Genomic DNA, 6000 nt, shown 5'->3' with positions numbered 1-6000 from the left:
GGTGTCCTGGCAAAAAGGGGTGGAGTCATAAAGCTCAAGCGAGACGAGGCGGCTGAGGCGATGAACTGCTAATCCATTGTGCTCTGCACGCGGGTTCGAATCCCATCCTCGCTGGTTGATGTTTAGCGCAGGAATGCTGATCCTGGAGGGCCGTTGTCTCTGCAGACTTTAGCTCCAACCCTAATCAAACACACCTGAACCAGCTAAATCAAGGTCTTCAGGATGCAGTTAGGGTTTTTATCCAGTTTTTCTCAGGGTTGAGCTAAACACTGCAGGAGAGTGGCCTCCAGGATCAACGCTCCCCACCCCTGCTTGAGCGCTTGAAAGGGGCCAGTGCTACTGCCAAATGATTGACACTGCACTACCTGGCCTCTCACGGCACACTAAGGGTCAGCTTTACGCCGCCCCATTGAAAGGAGCTGCAGAGAAGACGACACAGTCCAGCTTCCGTCTGGCAGGCCAGCGCGTGACGAGGTGGCCGAGTGGTTAAGGCGATGGACTGCTAATCCATTGTGCTCTGCACGCTGGGTTCGGATCCCATCCTCGCTGGTTGATGTTTAGCGCAGGAATGCTGATCCTGGAGGGCCGTTGTCTCTGCAGACTTTAGCTCCAACCCTAATCAAACACACCTGAACCAGCTAAATCAAGGTCTTCAGGATGCAGTTAGGGTTTTTATCCAGTTTTTCTCAGGGTTGAGCTAAACACTGCAGGAGAGTGGCCTCCAGGATCAACGCTCCCACCCCTGCTTGAGCGCTTGAAAGGGGCCAGTGCTACTGCCAAATGATTGACACTGCACCTACCTGGCCTCTCACGGCACACTAAGGGTCAGCTTTACGCCGCCCTATTGAAAGGAGCTGCAGAGAAGACGACACAGTCCAGCTTCCGGTCTGGCAGGCCATCGCGCGTGACGAGGTGGCCGAGTGGTTAAGGCGATGGACTGCTAATCCATTGTGCTCTGCACGCGTGGGTTCGAATCCCATCCTTGTCGATCTCTTGAGCCTGTAAGTGATTTAGTCTTTGCGGCAACGTCTGCTCCTGTCAAGGTTCCAAAGATGTAATGACTATCACTCAGGACTCTGAATCCAGCGATCCGACTTCAAATCTTCGATGGGACCTGTTATGCCACCAATTTGCGCAGGACACGGCCCGAAAAACCTCTTGGCAGCAGTGAGCCCCAAAAGCGCACGTAGGGAGAGTCGCTCAGAAGGCCAACGCCGCAGTCTGTCTCTTTAGGAAGTGAGCGAAAAGGGCAGGACTCAGCGTGGAGAATGCGGGCATCGATCCCGCTACCTCTCGCATGCTAAGCGAGCGCCCTACCATTTGAGCTAATTCCCCTGGCCAATGTGGGGCGATGTCCATCTCTCCAAAAGGCGCCTTCGAAGAGCGACAGCCATTATGACGGGCTTGAGGGAAAGAGGCCATCTCTCCTCTGTGCTGGCACCTTTGTAGTGGCCGCCATTTAGTTGTAGAATTAACCGAGAGATTGTGCTTTTGGTTTTAAGGCCCTTCTTGGTCTTGTGACCCCAGTATATATGTGTCTGGATTCCTGTATTACGTAGGCTGCCTTTGGATCACTCAGTTCGTGCATCCAGCTTCTCCCCTTTTTCCCACACTGGCTTAAAGTCTACGGGACATCTGACCGCTTCAGCTGTCCTCCCTAAGATCCCTCTACATGTTAAGTCCAGCCCCATTTTTGAATCCATTCAGAGGCCAACTTTCCTTCGTTTGCCTTTGACACTGTCTCGAGGTGTTCGATTCCTTCCATGTTAGTTCGTGTTCCTTCTTTGGTTGTTGCTGTAGTTGTTCTTTTTTTTCTCGGCTGGGCGCTATGCAGCTAGGCTCGCTGGTCTAGGGCTGTGGTTCTCGCCTTGGGTGCGAGAGGTCCCGGTTCAAATCCCGGACGAGCCCGTGGTGAGGCTTGGTCCAGAAGCTGTTTTATCTCTTTAGGTCAAGAGCAATCAGGAAGTTTCTGGTCAATCGGGCAGAAAGCTGGGCAAAGCCAGGCCGGTTAGCTCAGTTGGTTAGAGCGTGGTGCTAATAACGCCAAGGTCGCGGGTTCGATCCCCGTACGGGCCAAGCTCTTTTATTCTCTGGGTGCTCAGCTCTGCTCTTCTGGCAAAGTGACGGGTGGTCTCACGGAAATGCCTGCTGGCTAAACGGCTTGCAGGCGTGGCCGAAATAGCTCAGTTGGGAGAGCGTTAGACTGAAGATCTAAAGGTCCCTGGTTCGATCCCGGGTTTCGGCACATGTCCCCTCTCCTTTCCTTTTGTCTGTGGGGCCCAGAGACCAAAATTCACTGGGATCCAACGCCACTGTCAGACTGCTTGGCCACGGCCACATCGTTATCTGCCTCCCAGATGGCCACCAGCAAAGCAGTGAGCCCCAAAAGCGCACGTAGGGAGAGTCGCTCCGTAGCGTCAACGCGCAGTCTGTCTCTTTAGGGAAGTGAGCGTAAAAGGGCAGGACTCAGCGTGGAGAATGCGGGCATCGATCCCGCTACCTCTCGCATGCTAAGCGAGCGCCCTACCATTTGAGCGAATTCCCCTGGCCAATGTGGGGCGATGTCCATCTCTCCAAAAGGCGCCTTCGAAGAGCGACAGCCATTATGACGGGCTTGAGGGAAAGAGGCCATCTCTCCTCTGTGCTGGCACCTTTGTAGTGGCCGCCATTTAGTTGTAGAATTAACCGAGAGATTGTGCTTTTGGTTTTAAGGCCCTTCTTGGTCTTGTGACCCCAGTATATATGTGTCTGGATTCCTGTATTACGTAGGCTGCCTTTGGATCACTCAGTTCGTGCATCCAGCTTCTCCCCTTTTTCCCACACTGGCTTAAAGTCTACGGGACATCTGACCGCTTCAGCTGTCCTCCCTAAGATCCCTCTACATGTTAAGTCCAGCCCCATTTTTGAATCCATTCAGAGGCCAACTTTCCTTCGTTTGCCTTTGACACTGTCTCGAGGTGTTCGATTCCTTCCATGTTAGTTCGTGTTCCTTCTTTGGTTGTTGCTGTAGTTGTTCTTTTTTTTCTCGGCTGGGCGCTATGCAGCTAGGCTCGCTGGTCTAGGGCTGTGGTTCTCGCCTTGGGTGCGAGAGGTCCCGGTTCAAATCCCGGACGAGCCTGCAGAGGCTTGGTCCAGAAGCTGTTTTATCTCTTTAGGTCAAGAGCAATCAGGAAGTTTCTGGTCAATCGGGCAGAAAGCTGGGCAAAGCCAGGCCGGTTAGCTCAGTTGGTTAGAGCGTGGTGCTAATAACGCCAAGGTCGCGGGTTCGATCCCCGTACGGGCCAAGCTCTTTTATTCTCTGGGTGCTCAGCTCTGCTCTTCTGGCAAAGTGACGGGTGGTCTCACGGAAATGCCTGCTGGCTAAACGGCTTGCAGGCGTGGCCGAAATAGCTCAGTTGGGAGAGCGTTAGACTGAAGATCTAAAGGTCCCTGGTTCGATCCCGGGTTTCGGCACATGTCCCCTCTCCTTTCCTTTTGTTCGTGGGGCCCAGAGACCAAAATTCACTGGGATCCAACGCCACTGTCAGACTGCTTGGCCACGGCCACATCGTTATCTGCCTCCCAGATGGCCACCAGCAAAGCAGTGAGCCCCAAAAGCGCACGTAGGGAGAGTCGCTCCGTAGCGTCAACGCGCAGTCTGTCTCTTTAGGGAAGTGAGCGTAAAAGGGCAGGACTCAGCGTGAGAATGCGGGCATCGATCCCGCTACCTCTCGCATGCTAAGCGAGCGCCTACCATTTGAGCTAATTCCCTGGCCAATGTGGGCGATGTCCATCTCTCCAAAAGGCGCTCAAGAGCGACAGCCATTATGACGGGCTTGAGGGAAAGAGGCCATCTCCTCTGTGCTGGCACCTTTGTAGTGGCCGCCATTTAGTTGTAGAATTAACCGAGAGATTGTGCTTTTGGTTTTAAGGCCCTTCTTGGTCTTGTGACCCCAGTATATATGTGTCTGGATTCCTGTATTACGAGGCTGCCTTTGGATCACTCAGTTCGTGCATCCAGCTTCTCCCTCTTTTCCCACACTGGCTTAAAGTCTACGGGACATCTGACCGCTTCAGCTGTCCTCCCTAAGATCCTCTACATGTTAAGTCCAGCCCCATTTTTGAATCCATTCAGAGGCCAACTTTCCTTCGCTTGCCTTTGACACTGTCTCGAGGTGTTCGATTCCTTCCATGTTAGTTCGTGTTCCTTCTTTGGTTGTTGCTGTAGTTGTTCTTTTTTTCTCGGCTGGGCGCTATGCAGCTAGGCTCGTTGGTCTAGGGCTGTGGTTCTCGCCTTGGGTGCGAGAGGTCCCGGTTCAAACCCGGACGAGCCTGGTGAGGCTTGGTCCAGAAGCTGTTTTATCTCTTTAGGGTCAAGAGCAATCAGGAAGTTTCTGGTCAATCGGGCAGAAAGCTGGGCAAAGCCAGGCCGGTTAGCTCAGTTGGTTAGAGCGTGGTGCTAATAACGCCAAGGTCGCGGGTTCGATCCCCGTACGGGCCAAGCTCTTTTATTCTCTGGGTGCTCAGCTCTGCTCTTCTGGCAAAGTGACGGGTGGTCTCACGGAAATGCCTGCTGGCTAAACGGCTTGCAGGCGTGGCCGAAATAGCTCAGTTGGGAGAGCGTTAGACTGAAGATCTAAAGGTCCCTGGTTCGATCCCGGGTTTCGGCACATGTCCCCTCTCCTTTCCTTTTGTTCGTGGGGCCCAGAGACCAAAATTCACTGGGATCCAACGCCACTGTCAGACTGCTTGGCCACGGCCACATCGTTATCTGCCTCCCAGATGGCCACCAGCAAAGCAGTGAGCCCCAAAAGCGCACGTAGGGAGAGTCGCTCCGTAGCGTCAACGCGCAGTCTGTCTCTTTAGGGAAGTGAGCGTAAAAGGGCAGGGAGATGGCCACCAGCACAGCAGTGTTGGATTTTATCTTCCATTCTTGGAAGATAACATTTTTAGACAGACATATTGATGGATTACATCTTCCTTGTCTGAACGAACAAAGGCGTGCCTGTATTTGCATCGCTTTGATCCTTCTCACCTTCTCACGCACCACGATTGGTCGATTATGTACAATACCCGCGTGTTATCGGTCAAACTACCTTGGATGTTTTAGGCAATATAACAATCCTGGCCAGGACGCCCCTCAGATAAATGGCACATATGGCCACCCTACTTGGGCACGGGTGTCTGCGTGGCGTGTTTACGGAACGGGTTAGCGTCACGTACAAGAAGGCTTATTCACTCTTCCCTCTTTACTGAAAGAAGAGTGTGCGTTGCTTTCCTGAACCCTGGGGAGAGAGAAATATGGGTGTCCTGGCAAAAAAGGGGGTGGAGTCATAAAGCTCAAGCGAGACGAGGCGGCTGAGGCGATGAACTGCTAATCCATTGTGCTCTGCACGCGTGGGTTCGGATCCCATCCTCGTTGGTTGATGTTTAGCGCAGGGTGGGAAACGCTGATCCTGGAGGGCCGCTGTCTCTGCAGACTTTAGCTCCAACCCTAATCAAACACACCTGAACCAGCTAAATCAAGGTCTTCAGGATGCAGTTAGGGTTTTTTTATCCAGTTTTTCTCAGGGTTGGAGCTAAACACTGCAGGAGAGTGGCCCTCCAGGATCAACGTTCCCCACCCCTGCTTGAGCGTTTGAAAGGGGCCGGTGCTACTGCCAAATGATTGACACTGCACTACCTGGCCTCTCACGGCACACTAAGGGTCAGCTTTACGCCGCCCTATTGAAAGGAGCTGCAGAGAAGACGACACAGTCCAGCTTCCGTCTGGCAGGCCAGCGCGTGACGAGGTGGCCGAGTGGTTAAGGCGATGGACTGTTAATCCATTGTGCTCTGCACGCGGGTTCGGATCCCATCCTCGCTGGTTGATGTTTAGCGCAGGGTGGGAAACGCTGATCCTGGAGGGCCGTTGTCTCTGCAGACTTTAGCTCCAACCCTAATCAAACACACCTGAACCAGCTAAATCAAGGTCTTCAGGATGCAGTTAGGGTTTTTATCCAGTTTTTCTCAGGGTTGAGC

General features: G+C 53.1%; 7 non-coding genes across 7 annotated transcripts; all 7 read left to right on the top strand.

Moving 5' to 3' along the window:
* The first annotated feature begins 906 nt into the window (after positions 1-906).
* On the top strand, positions 907-988 carry trnas-gcu (transfer RNA serine (anticodon GCU)). Its single transcript has one exon. It is a non-coding gene; the product is annotated as a tRNA-Ser (tRNA).
* A 1014-nt stretch (positions 989-2002) lies between these two features.
* On the top strand, positions 2003-2076 carry trnai-aau (transfer RNA isoleucine (anticodon AAU)). The gene has a single exon. It is a non-coding gene; the product is annotated as a tRNA-Ile (tRNA).
* Positions 2077-2172: 96 nt separating this feature from the next.
* Positions 2173-2245, top strand: trnaf-gaa (transfer RNA phenylalanine (anticodon GAA)). The gene has a single exon. It is a non-coding gene; the product is annotated as a tRNA-Phe (tRNA).
* A 965-nt stretch (positions 2246-3210) lies between these two features.
* Positions 3211-3284, top strand: trnai-aau (transfer RNA isoleucine (anticodon AAU)). Its single transcript has one exon. It is a non-coding gene; the product is annotated as a tRNA-Ile (tRNA).
* Positions 3285-3380: 96 nt separating this feature from the next.
* Positions 3381-3453, top strand: trnaf-gaa (transfer RNA phenylalanine (anticodon GAA)). The gene has a single exon. It is a non-coding gene; the product is annotated as a tRNA-Phe (tRNA).
* A 953-nt stretch (positions 3454-4406) lies between these two features.
* Positions 4407-4480, top strand: trnai-aau (transfer RNA isoleucine (anticodon AAU)). Its single transcript has one exon. It is a non-coding gene; the product is annotated as a tRNA-Ile (tRNA).
* A 96-nt stretch (positions 4481-4576) lies between these two features.
* On the top strand, positions 4577-4649 carry trnaf-gaa (transfer RNA phenylalanine (anticodon GAA)). Its single transcript has one exon. It is a non-coding gene; the product is annotated as a tRNA-Phe (tRNA).
* The last annotated feature ends 1351 nt before the right edge of the window (positions 4650-6000 follow it).

Source organism: Onychostoma macrolepis, chromosome 11 (assembly GCF_012432095.1).
Source record: "Onychostoma macrolepis isolate SWU-2019 chromosome 11, ASM1243209v1, whole genome shotgun sequence".
Classification (NCBI taxonomy): Eukaryota; Metazoa; Chordata; class Actinopteri; order Cypriniformes; family Cyprinidae; genus Onychostoma; species Onychostoma macrolepis.
This window is presented reverse-complemented; position numbering and strand designations above follow the sequence as displayed.